General features: G+C 35.0%; 1 protein-coding gene across 2 annotated transcripts in view; it reads left to right on the top strand.

Moving 5' to 3' along the window:
• The first annotated feature begins 228 nt into the window (after window positions 1-228).
• The window catches only part of LOC142229700 (uncharacterized), a 47834-nt gene continuing 33408 nt past the window's right edge, over window positions 229-14654 (top strand). The window contains exons 1-2 of one of the 2 annotated variants that reach the window (XM_075300275.1): window positions 229-403; window positions 472-672. The gene's annotated coding sequence lies outside the window, so the exon portion shown is untranslated. Of the gene's footprint in view, window positions 673-14654 lie in introns of both variants that reach the window. The other variant, XM_075300276.1, reaches the window with a different exon arrangement.

Raw genomic sequence — 14654 nt, 5'->3', positions numbered from 1 at the left:
ATTCAGGTAATTCTGATTAAAATTGCTTTATATATCCTCAAGCATATGGGAAGTGAAGTTACCTATACAAAGTAGCTACACACATAATTGAAAATATAAGGCAACCACATTTGTTTTGTTTGTAACTGTCCAAATGCCAGTAATATGAAAACATACCATACACAGGTAGGTACAACCAAAGACAATAAACTAGAGTTTATTGTCTTTGGGTACAACACATTTGTTAAAGCTGAGCGAGTCTCTTCGCTTACATTAGAGCGCTTAAAGAAATTATCTGAGATATTTACCAGCCAACAACGCGATGTGTGACAGACACACATCGTTTCCATAGGGCATCGATGGGCGAAGGGAAAAATCTAACAACAGCAGCACATAACGATGCACACAGCACACATATCCATGGGTTTGTATACTTGTTTGCCTTATTCTCATTTTGGTAGTCACTCTCTTTACGCTCTTACACATTCGTAGAAAAGATGAATTTTGCCGACAACGACGGATGGTTGCCAAAGCAGGGAGAATAGTGTTTATTGTGTATCGCTGCTTGTCAGACTTATTTCAAGAGATCAAACTTTGTATAATAAAGTATTGATGTTGTGGACAATGTTTATTTATTAAATTTATAAATTATTAAGTGTGTTATTTTATTATTTAAATATAATCCATAGTACGGTATGTATTGTATAACTTAGTATACCTATTGCATTTGCAAACTTATAATGTTGTTGCATTTCTATTTACTTGGTTCTTTTTTGTTCGTATGACATACGAGTTTGTTATTTGAGTTTGTTATTCTCATTGCTCTCTTTCTCTCTCTGTTTTGTCGTAAATGGGGTGTGTGGTATACACTCACTGTTGGCACATATAGAACGAAAAATACTGCCTCCCCTCTTCACTCTTTTTATCCTGAAGCATTGGCACATCTGGCTTGTGTGCACACAACAGAGTTATTTTGTTGGCTACCGTGAATGTTTAAATGTAAAAAGTAGACCTAAAAATAGACAAAAGAAAAAAAAACAAACACACATTTTATGAAATGTTGTGTGTACTTTGTCCACTCTTGAACAAAAGCCAAGTGAACGGAATTTGAAGAAATTTGAACTTGTTATAACGATAAAGACTATTTAATAGTAGGGATGACAGGAATGACTAAGAAAATTTCATTTCATATGAGTAAAGCATGCAGTACATTAGTTTTCGCTTATAGAACACACCCATACACACAAAAAAAAAATTTCTGATTCAATCACCAAATTAATTGATCCAATTAATTTTTTAATTGAAACGTCTTCAATCACAGAAATGATAGTATCAATTAAAAAATTAATTGACAGTCGATTAAAAAGTTAATTGGTCCAATTAAAAAATTAATTGATACCATTAATTTGTGTGATTGATTTTTGATTCAATTAAAAAATTTGTTGAATCAATTAAATTTTTATTTGAATATTTTTTTTTAAACTCAAGATTTTAATTGGAAAAATTTTCGTGAAAGTTTTTTCTGTGTAGTTGCACAACTTTTTTGGACAATATGTGAAACTCGACAGTTAAGCAAATTCTTTTATATGTCACTTTGGTATTAACTGTTTTCGCACATTTAAAGGAATATGATAAAAGGAAATAAGTAAAAGACTTTATTTTTTATTTTATTATACCCTAAACCACATAGTGGTCAGGGTATAATAAGTTTGATCGGCCAAAAAATGTGCCTACCAGAAATATTGATTTTAGACCCCATAAAATATATACCGATCGACTCAGAATCACCTCCTGAGTCGATCTAGCGCTTGGTGTCCGTCCGTCCGTCTGTCCATGTATTTCTTGTTCACAGGATTCCGGTCGCAATTATTAACCAATTTAGATGAAATTTGGTACAGGGTGTTTTTTGGGCACAAGGACGAACGCTATTAAATTTGGAAGAAATCGGATTAAATTTAGCTATAGCTCACATATATATGTATCGCCCGATTTCGACAAATGGAGTCACGTTGCGCTTATTTAAAAACCGATCGTCATCAAATTTTGCACATAGTAAACTTTTTCATCACCCTTTAAGTCTGCAAAATTTTATCGAAATCGGTTCAGATTTATATATAGCTCCCATACATATGTATCGCCCGATTTTCCTAAATTTGGTCATAAAAACCTTATTTATTAAGCGATCTTACTCAAACTTGGCTTACTCTAATCTTTTATGGTACTGACAATATGTGCCAAAAATAATTGAAATCGGTTCAGCTTTAGATATAGCTCACACATATATGTATCCCGATTTTGCCAAATTTGGCCGTAAAACCCTTATTTATCAACCGATAGTACTCAAAGTTGGCGAAATATAATCTTCTATACCTCTAACTGTATGTGCGCAATTTCATCGAAATCGGTTCAGATTTAGATATAGCTCCCATATATATGTATCGCCCGATGTGGTCAAATTTGGCCGTAAAACCGTTATTTATCAACCGATCGTACTCAAAGTTGGCTAAATGTAATCTTCTATAGCTCTAACTGTATGTGCAAAATTTCATCGAAATCGGTTCAAATTTAGATATAGCTCCCATATATATGTATCGCCTGATTTTGCCAAATTTGGCCTTAAAACCCTTATTTATCAACCGATCGTAACAAAGGTTGGCTAAATGTAATCTTCTATAGTACTAACTGTATGTGCAAAATTTCATCGAAATCGGTTCAAATTTAGATATAGCTCCCATATATATGTATCGCCCGATTTTGGAAAATTTGCGGCTAATAACCTTATTTTTGACCATAGGGGCTTCATTTATTAACTGATCGTACTCAAATTTTACACAAAGTGACCTTCTGTGGTATCAATCATACCTGCATAGGTCCCATATATATGCATCGCTCGATTTGGTCATATTTGGCCATAATACTCTTATTTATTAACCTATGTCATTCAAATTTCAAATTTTTATGTACTAGCTGACCGTATTTAGACTTACATGTAGCTCTTACATAAATATATTGCACTATTTGCAGAAATTTGGATTTATTACCCACAACTAATTGATCGATTTCCTCTTTTTATACTCTCCATCATAGGATGGGGGTATATTAACTTTGTCATTCCGTTTGTAACACATCGAAATATTGCTCTAAGACCCTATAAAGTATATATATTCTGGGCCGTGGTGAAATTCTGAGTCGATCTAAGCATGTCCGTCCGTCCGTCCGTCCGTCCGTCCGTCTGTTGAAATCACGCTAACTTCCGAACGAAACAAGCCATCGACTTGAAACTTGGCACAAGTAGTTGTTATCGATGTAGGTCGGATGGTATTGAAAATGGGCCATATCGGTCCACTTTTACGTATAGCCCCCATATAAAGGGACCCGTAGATTTGGCTTGTGGAGCCTCTAACAGAAGCATATTTCATCCGATCCGGCTGAAATTTGGTACATGGTGTTGGTATATGGTCTCTAACAATCATGCAAAAATTGGTCCACATCGGTCGATAATTATATATAGTCCCCATATAAACCGATCCCCAGATTTGGCTTGCGGAGCCTCAAAGAGAAGCAAATTTCATCCGATCCAGCTGAAATTTGGTACATGATGTTGGTATTTGGTCTCTAACAACCATGCAAAAATTGGTCCACATCGGTCCATAATTGTCATTCCGTTTGCAACACGTCGAAATATTGCTCTATGACCCCATAAAGTATATATATTCTGGGTCGTGGTGAAATTCTGAGTCGATCTGAGCATGTCCGTCTGCTGAAATCACGCGAACTTCCGAACGAAACAAGCTATCGACTTGAAATTTGGCACAAGTAGTTGTTATTGATGTAGGTCGGATGGTATTGCAAATGGGCCATATCGGACCACTTTTACGTATAGCCCCAATATAAACGGACCCCCAAATTTGGCTTGCGAATCCTCTAAGAGAAGTAAATTTCATCCGATCCGGCTGAAATTTGGTATATGGTGTTGGTATATGGTCTCTAACAACCATGCAAAAATTGGTCCACATCGGTCCATAATTATATATAGCCCCCATATAAACCGATCCCCAGATTTGGCTTGCGGAGCCTAAAAGAGAAGCAAATTTCATCCGATTCGGCTGAAATTTGGTACATGGTGTTGGTATATGGTCTCTAACAACCGTGCAAAAATTGGTTCACATCGGTCCATAATTATATATAGCCCCCATATAAACCGATCCCCAGATTTGGCTTGCGGAGCCTCTAAGAGAAGCATATTTCATTCGATCCGGCTGAAATTTGGTACATGGCCTTGGTATATGGTCTCTAACAATCATGCAAAAATTGGTCCACATCGGTCCATAATTATATATAGCCCCCATATAAACCGATCCCCATATTTGGCTTGGGGAGCCTCAAAGAGAAGCAAATTTCATTCGATCCGGCTGAAATTTGGTACATTATGTTGGTATATGGTCTCTAACAACCATGCAAAAATTGGTCCACATGGGTCCATAATTATATATAGACCCCATATAAACCGATCTCCAGATTTGCATCCGATCCGGCTGAAATTGGGTACATGTTATTGGTATATGGTCTCTAACAACCGTGCAAAAATTGGTCCACATCGGTCCATAATTATATATAGCGCCCATATAAACCGATCCCCAGATTTGGGTTGCGTAGCCTCAAAGAGAAGCAAATTTCATCCGATCCGCCAGAAATTTGGTACATGATATTGGTATATGGTATCTAACAACCATGCAAAACTTGGTCCACATCGGTTAATAATTATATATAGCCCCCATATAAACCGATCTCCAGATTTGACTTGCTAAGTCTCCAAGAGAAGCAAATTTCATCCAATCCGGTTGTAATTTGGAACATGGTGTTAGTATATGATCTTTAACAACCGTGCCAGAATTGGTCCATATCGGTCCATAATTATATATAGCCCCCATATGAAACATTCTCCAGATTTGACCTCCGGAGCCTCTTGGAGGAGCAAAATTCATCCGATTCGGTTCAAATTAGGCACGTGGTGTTAGTATATGGTCGCTAACAACCATACCAAAATTGGTCCAATCACACAAAAATTGGTCCATATGGGAGCCACCGTGGTGCAATGGTTAGCATGCCCGCCTTGCATACACAAGGTCGTGGGTTCGATTCCTGCTTCGACCGAACACCAAAAAGTTTTTCAGCGGTGGATTATCCCACCTCAGTAATGCTGGTGACATTTCTGAGGGTTTCAAAACTTCTCAAAGTGGTTTCACTGCAATGTGGAACGCCGTTCGGACTCGGCTATAAAAAGGAGGTCCCTTGTCATTGAGTTTAACATGGAATCGGGCAGCACTCAGTGATAAGAGAGAAGTTCACCAATGTGGTATCACAATGGACTGAATAGTCTAAGTGAGCCTGATACATCGGGCTGCCACCTAACCTAACCTAACCTAACCTTGGTCCATATCGTTTCATAATCATGGTTGCCACTAGAGCCAAAAATAATCTACCAAAATTTTATTTTTATAGAAAATTTTGTCAAAATTTTATTTCTATAGAAAATTTTGTTCAAATTTTATTCGGTTCATAATCATGGTTGCCACTCGAGCCAAAAATAATCTACCAAGATTTTATTTCTATAGAAAATTTTGTCAAAAGTTTATTTCTATAGAAAATTTTGTTAAAATTTTATTTCTGTAGAAATTTTTGTCAACATTTTCTTTCTATAGAAAATGTTGTCAAAATTATTATTTCTATAGAAAAATTTGTGAAAATTTTATTTCTATAGAAAATTTTGTTAAAATTTTATTTCTGTAGCAAATTTTGTCAAAATTTTATGTCTACTTTGTCAAACTGAATTATATACGTATTGGATCGATCTTTTTTGATTTAATATATACCACGTATGGACTTACATACAATTTAGAAGATGGTGTTAGGAGGTTTTACGATACCTTGCCATCGGCAAGCGTTACCGCAACTTAAGTAATTCGATTCTGGATGGCAGTGTTTAGAAGAAGTTTCTACGCAATTCATTATGGAGCGTATATAAGCTTCGGCCTGGCCGAACTTACGGCAGTATATACTTGTTTTTTTTTTTTTTTTATTTTATTCTACTTGTTCAGACTGGAGTTCTTAAATTTTCCATTGTAACGTTTTTTTAATAAAAATATTTTAAAATTTTGAATCGCAATTTGGTTACTTCTTTCTAAAAGATAGTTTTATGAAATATATTCCTATAAAAAATATTTTTTTATAAATGTATATGCTTATAAGAAACTTTTCTTATATGTAATGATTGCCTACAAGAAAAAACGCATATAAGACGCAAAATTGCAGGATTTTCTGAGTTTCTTACATCCGTTACCCACTGTATCTGATTAAAAACCAGATCTGACTAAATAGTATATATCGATTTATTTTTAGCAGCATAATAAAAAATGAAATATATGCAAAATCAGCCTATATATAAAATGGATTATTCAGCAAACTATATGTGTGAAAATTATATCATAATGATTTGCATTTCACAATCGTGAACGGACTATGACAAAATGGAACGGAAACGTTCACAAAAAATCAAAACGGACTGTTCACAATTTCGTTCACGGGCGTTCACGATTTCATGAACGGCATTCGTTTTTCTTTGGCCATGAAAAGTCTTAAAATAATCGTTAGAGGTTATTATGGCAACTCCCTCGGTGGTGCAAAGTGGTAAGGCGACTGTTAACGCGTATGGTGCAGAAAACACAGGTTCGAGTCACGCTAGCGGAAATCTTTTTTTAAGTTTGTTTACAAAGTCGTAACCATTAGGTTTTCAGATCATGAACGCTGGTTGTTGTTGTGACAACACATGGTGTCATTTTTACGTTGTCAGAATGAGCCCATCTGTTCTCAATTGGACAACACATGTGTGTTGATTCACTTTCATGACGGATCGTTTCGAAATGACCACGCCGTTCATGATTTTTTCTATGGGCGTGTTCTATATGTGAAAATCTCCTACACGTGCGATGGACTATAAGCGATAACTAGGTACTTCATAGAAAAATTTTACTGAATTTCATTAATGTCTACACATCTTACGAATTCCGTTACACCGAATACATTAAATCTAATATTAATGAAATAGTTAAAAACAACTTTAGAAACCACCAAGAAAATAATGCAAAATGTTTGTTTTTAATTAAATAATTAAAAAAAATAATTGTCACAATTAAAAAAAAAAAAACAAGTATATAAAGCAGTAAATTCGGCCGGGCCGAATCTTAAATACCCACCATGAATCAAATATAATAGTTTAGTTTGAAAACTCTTCGTCGTAGTGGGTTCCTTGATCATATATAGAATTGTAGGGGGTTTGATGACAAATCTTCTCCCAAGCAAGTCAATGAAGACCAGATCAGATTCTGGATTTATGAGAACCAATTTTGTTTGAGTTTTAGAGAATTATAAATATATCGTGTATATGATGAAATTACGACTTGATTGGAAATCTTAAATCTGTAGATTATTTCCGCCATTATTTAAACAAATACGATGAGTTAAATCTGGAAATTCTACTTTCAGTTTCAAGCAATTTTCATGACCATGAAATAAGTGTTTTCTTTTTTGAGAAACGTAATTTTAGGCAAGCAAAGTTTTTTTTTTTTTTTTTTGACATAAATTTTAGAGACAATCGTTGAATAAACGAAAATACTTTATACGAAAAGGAAATTTCGTTTGTCTAAAATTTCATTATAGATTACTAATTTCCAGCAAATCGTATAAAAACTACGGATTCTAGAAGCCCAAGAAATAAAGCCGGGAGATCGATCTATATTGGGGCTATACCAAAACATGGACCGATAGGCATCATTTGCTACTCACATATATGTGTTCTTAAAATACCTCCAGATTTTCAATTTCAAACAAATCGGCTAAAAAATATAGTATCTAGACGCCCATGAAGTAAAAATCGAGAGATCAGTCTATATGGGGGTTATACCAAAAAATGGGCCTCGATATACCTCAATTTCGGCACACTTATTAGTGGTCGAAAAATACATCTCGATTTCGAATTTCAGGCAAATCGGGTAATAAATAAAGTTTATAGAAGCTCTAGAATTTCAGGCAAATCGGATGGTAAATATAGTTTTTAGAAGCCCAAGAAGCAAAATCGGGAGATCGGTCTATATGGGGGCTATACCAAAACATGGACCGATGGGCACCATTTTCGACACACCTTTTTATGGTCCCAAAAGAACTCTAGATTTTCAATTTCAGGAAAATCGGATAGGAAATATAGTTTCTAGAAGCCCAAGAAGCAAAATCGGGAGATCAGTCTATATGGGGGCTATACCGAAATATGGACCGATGAGCACCATTTTCGGCACACCTTTTTATGGTCCTCAAATACCTCTAGATTTCCAATTTCAGGCAAATCGGATGGTAAATATAGTTTCTAGAAGACCTAGAAGCAAAATCGGGAGATCGGTCTATATGTGGGCTATACCAAAACATGGACCGATACGGACCATTTTTGACACACCTCTTTATAGTCCCACAATACCTCTAGATTTTCAATTTCAGACAAATCGGATAAAAAATACTGTTTCTAGACGCGTAAGAAATAAAATCGGGAGATCGGTCTATATGGGGGCTATACCAAAACATGGACCGATACGGACCATTTTCGACACACCTCTTTATGGTTTCCAAATACCTCAAGATTTATAATTTCAGGGAAATCGGATGGTAAATATAGTTTCTAGACGCCCAAGAAGCAAAATCGGGAGATCGGTCTATATGGGGGCTATACCAAAACATGGACCGACACGGACCATTTTCGACACACCTCTTTATGGTTTCAAAATACCTCTAGATTTCCAATTTCAGGGAAATCGGATGGTAAATATAGTTTCTAGACGCCCAAGAAGCAAAATCTGGAGATCGGTCTATATGGGGGCTATACCAAAACATGGACCGACACGGACCATTTTCGACACACTTCTTTATGGTTCCAAAATAGCTCTAGATTTCCAATTTCAGGCAAATCTGATAAAAACTACGGGTTTTATAGGCTCAAGACCCCAAATTATGGGGTTTATATGGGGACTATATCAAAACTTGGACCGATATAGCCCATCTTTGAACTTGACCTGCCTGCAAACAAAAAACGAATCTGTGCCAAATTTCGGGACGATAGCGCCATTATTGAAGGCTGTAGCGTGATTACAACAGACAGACAGACAGACAGACAGACGGACAGACGGACATGCTTATATCGTCTTAGAATTTCTCCCTGATCAAGAATATATATACTTTCTATAGTCGGAAATCGATATTTCGATGTGTTACAAACGGAATGACAAACTTATTATACCCCCGTCACCATTTTATGGTGGTGGGTATAAAAAGTGAGTAAAGCAGGAAGTCGGGCGGGGCCGACTATATGATACACTAAACCACCCCTACTGAATTAGTAAATATTGTTTGTGGGGTATCAATGGTAACATATAGGTTTGGGAGATAAACCGAATTTCCATATTTAAGAACATTTCTGAACAGAAATTTCTGATATTAGGAGCTATAGTTGATTCTTACTCGTAGAGTTAGTATGCCACTAATATTGGGTCCATTATTAAAAAAGAGGAAACCGCTCAATTAGTGTGGGTAATAAATCCAAATTTGTGAATCTTGGGAAATATATTTTTGTAAGAGTTACATATAAGTCTAACTACGGTTAATATTTCCAAATTTGAATTTTGAATAGCATTGGTTAATGAATAAGAGTATTATGGCCAAAATTTGGGAAAATCGAGCGATGCATATATATCGGAGCTATATCTAAATCTGAACCGATACGGATGAAATTTCCCAGGTTGGTTGATACAACAGATGGTTACCGTGTGCTAAAATTAAGTAAGATTGGATACTAAATAGGGCTATTATGGTCAGAAATAAAGTTATAAGGGGTACATTTTTGAAAAACGGGCTATACATATATATGGAAGCTATATCTAAAACTGAACCGATTTGGATTAAATTTTGCAGGTTTGGTTGATATTACAGGAGATTACCTTGTACTAAATTTGAGTAAGATCGGTTAATAAATAAGGCTATAAGGGGTAAAAATAAGGTTATAAGGGGTAAATTTTTCAAAATCGTGCGCTACAATATATAGGAGCTATATCTAAATCTGAACCGATTTGGATGATATTTTGCACATATAGTCAGTACTATAGAAAATTAAAGTAAGCTAAATTTGAGTAAGATCGGCTGATAAACAACGGCTTTATGGCCAAATTTGTCAAAATCGGGCGATACATATATATGGGAGCTATATCTAAATCTAAACCGATTTCGATGATATTTGGCACATATAGTCACTACTATAGACGATTAGATTTGGCCAATTTGGAGTAAGATCGGTGGATAATTAAGCGACTTATGGCCAAATTCGGCAAAATCGCCCGATACATATATATGGGAGCTATATCTAAATCTGAAGCGATTTCGATGAAATTTAGTACACTTGCAGGGAGGTGAATTATATTACCTTCTGTCAAATTTGGAGAGAATCGGTTGGAAAAAAGCGCAACATGACCCCATTTGTCGAAATCGGGCGTATACACCCAGAGAAGGAATATGATCACATCAAACATGTTTTAAGAGCAAAATATTATTTTTGGGTGGTGACCATGTAACATGGTTTTCGCAAGCATGTTATTTTCTCGGAAATCATGTATCTGATTTCGGCAAGCAGGTTATATTTGGCGAGAAAATAAAATTTTAGTGACAAACATGTTACATGGTCACCATACAAAAATAACATTTTACTCTTGAAACATGTTTGAGGTGATCATATTCCTTCTCTGAGTGTATATATGTATGTTAGTTACAAAAATGTGAAATGCCTTAAAAAATTTAGTTTAGCCGGTCGAGCAAAATTTTTACGACTCTGACTCCAGTAAAATCTTTTGACTCCGACTCCACAGCCCTGGAAACGACAAAGGATATTTTCCGTTTCATGCGAGTACAATTTGAACAATGAACGATTTTACTAAATTTCATTTATGGCTGAAATATATTTTTGCAATATTTTCAATTACGTTCATCTTGCTCAGAATAAAAATAAACTAAAATACGTGAAGTACTTGATACCATTAAATTTTTAATAAAAAACAAGCATATACGGCCGTACGTTCGGCCAGGCCGAATCTTATGTACCCTCCACCATGGATTGCGTAGAAACTTCTACGAAAGTCTGTCATCCACAAATTTCAACTCACTCGGATGAAATTTGCTCCTCCAAGAGGCTCCAAAACCAAATCTCGGGATCGGTTTATATGGGGGATATAAATGATTATGGACTGATATGGACCACTTTTGGCATGGTTGTTATATAATATGTAGTATATTATATAACACGTACCAAATTTCAACCAGATCGAATGAATTTTGCTTCTCCAAAAGGCACCGGAGGTCAAATCTGGTAATCGGTTTATATGGGAGCTATATATAATTATGGACTGATAGGAACCAATTCCTGCATGGTTGTTGGATACCATATAGCATACTAACATCACGTACCAAATTTCAACCGAATGGGAAGAATTTTGCTTTTCCAAGGTGCTCCGGAGGTCAAATCTGGGGATCGGTTTATATGGGGCCTATATATAATTATGGGCCGATGTCGACCAATTTTTGCATGGTAGCTAGAGATCATATGCTGACACCATGTACCAAATTTCAACTGAATCAGATGAATGATGAAGTCATCCAAGAGGCTCCGGAGGTCAAATCTGGTGATCGGTTTATATGGGGGCTATATATAATTATTGACCGATATCGACCAATTTTTGCATGGTCATTCGAGACCATATACTAACATCATGTACCAAATTTCAACCGGATCGGATGAAATTTGTTTCTCTTAGAGGCTCTGAAAGCCAAATCGGGGGATCGGTTTATATGGGGGCTATATATAATTATGGACCGATGTGAACCAGTTTTTGCATGGTTGTGGGAGACCATATACTAACACCATGTACCAAATTTCAGCCGGATCGGATGAAATTTGCTTCTCTTAGAGGCTCCGCAAGCCAAATCGGGGGATCGGTTTATATGGGGCTATATATAATTATGGACCGATGTGGACCAATTTTTGCATGGTAGCTAGAGATCATATGCTGACACCATGTACCAAATTTCAGCCGGATCGAATGAAATTTGCTTCTCTTAGAGTCCCCGCAAGCCAAATTTGGGGGTCTGTTATTAACCGATATGGCAATAACATCCGACCTACATCAATAACAACTACGTGCGCCAAGTTTCAAGTCGATAGCTTGTTTCGTTCGGAAGTTAGCGTGATTTCAACAGACGGACGGACGGACGGACATGCTCCGATCGACTCAGAATTTCACCACGACCCAGAATTTATATACTTTATGGGGTCTTAGATCAATATTTCGATGTGTTACAAACGGAATGACAAAGTTAATATACCCCCCATCCTATGGTGGAGGGTATAAAAAAAGTTTGAGAAAATGTTGATGAGTTTAATTAAAATATGAATAGTCCAATACACACAATTTTTTTTTTTCTGATTCAATCACGAAATTAATTGATCCAATTAATTTTTTAATTGAAATGTCTTCAATCACGAAAATGATAGTATCAATCACAGTTTTAATTGGGCATAGAAAAAAATCTTGATTAAAAAATTAATTGATTTCATTACCAAATTTCAATTAATTTTTTTATTGATTCAATTAAAAATTTAATTGATGTTGATTGCAAAACTCAATTAATTTTGTAATTAAAAAAGGTAACTATTTTCAATTACATTCTGAATTGGCTCAGAATTTTTATTTGGATTAACAATTGATTGTTTGAAAAAAAAAAATTAATTAAAAATTTAAAAAAATGTTCATCACTTTTTTAACTGACTTAGTCTACCGAATTTGAATAAAAGTTTATTGTATCAATTAAATTTTTAATTAAAAATTTTTAAATTTTCAATCATTGACTAAATTAACTTAATGTTTCTATCTTGATTAAAAAGTTAGTTGTACCAATTAATTTATTAATTGAAAAAAATGTCAACTTCAATTAACTTTTTAATTGTAAATATTTTGGTGATATTTTTTCTGGGTATGTTGAAAAAAAAAAAAAAAATAAATAAATAAATTCAATACATATATTTGTTAAAATTGCTTTCAATTAAGTTTTTAATAGTACGCCTAAAAATCTGTATAAAAACTGTATGTTTAATAAATATTTAGAACAATGGAAATATTTATTTAAAGAAATTTACATTTTTTATATTTTCCGGGTAAGCTCAGTCTTATAAACACCCAGAGAAGGAATATGATCACGTCAAACATGCTTCAAGAGCATCATGTTACTTTTTCACAGCGACCATGTAGCATTTTTGTCGCAAAAATATTATTTTCTCGACAAACATACCATGCTTTCCGCAATCAGATACATAATTTCCGAGAAAAGAACATGGTTTCGACAAGCATGCTACATGTTTTCCGTGAAAAAGTAACATTTTGCTCTTGGAACATGGTTGGGGTGATCATATCCCTCCTCTGCATGTACGTATTTGTTTTGCATTTTTTATCTTATATAAACTTCATATGGAATAAAATACAGACAAAATAAAGACAGTGTTAAGAAGGTTTAACATATGAGATTCGGCCTGGCCGAATTTACGGTCTTATTTACTAGTTTTAATTTGTTTAATATAGGGCGAGTGCAGCAAAGTACCCATTTGTTTTTCGATAGCCAAATTTTTTGTTTTTCTCCGACGAGTCTAGGATTTTACCACATTCATTTTACTAGTGTTAGCCATCCACGCAACTATGAGCGAAAAATAAGAAACAAATAATTTCGGATATATTTGCGAAATTATTAAAAAAACACATTAAGTACGAATTCATAAAATGTACAGGTAATGTAGTACACCATAACGTAGATTTTGTTTGTAAAAAAAATAAATGCAATATATGTATCGCAATTGCATACATTTTATGCTTATTTTGTACTCGTCAGTTATTTACACCCGAAAATTAATAAATTGAAAATATACCTTCACACAAAAGGAAATGATTACGAACAAAAAAAAAAAAAAACACAAGTATATACGGCCGTAAGTTCGGCCAGGCCGACTCTTACGTACCCTCCACCATGGATTACGTAGAAACTTCTAGGAAAGACTGTCATCCACAATTGAATTACTTGGGTTGTGGTATCTTAAAAGTTCTTAACATACTTTTCTAAATTATGAGTTAGTCCATACGTGGTATATATTAGACAAAGAAATTATGTATAGGTAAGTTTACAAATAATTACGAATCGACATGGACTTTTCGACGGTACGTAGGGAGCCAGAATTGAAATATGGGGGCTATATAGAATTATGAACTTGATATGGACCAATTTTTGTGTGATTGGGGATCAATTTTCAACTGACTCGGATGAAATTTGCTCCTCCAAGAGGCTCCAAAACCAAATCTCGGGATCGGTTTATATGGGGGCTATATATGATTATGTACTGATATGGACCACTTTTGGCATGGTTGTTAAATATCATATACTACCACCACGTACCAAATTACAACCAGATCGGATTAATTTTGCTTCTCCAAAACGCACCAGAGGTCAAATTTGGGATCGATTTATATGGGGCTATAAATAATTATTGACCGATG

The sequence above is a fragment of the Haematobia irritans genome, chromosome 3, assembly GCF_050003625.1.
Source record: "Haematobia irritans isolate KBUSLIRL chromosome 3, ASM5000362v1, whole genome shotgun sequence".
Classification (NCBI taxonomy): Eukaryota; Metazoa; Arthropoda; class Insecta; order Diptera; family Muscidae; genus Haematobia; species Haematobia irritans.
This window is presented reverse-complemented; position numbering and strand designations above follow the sequence as displayed.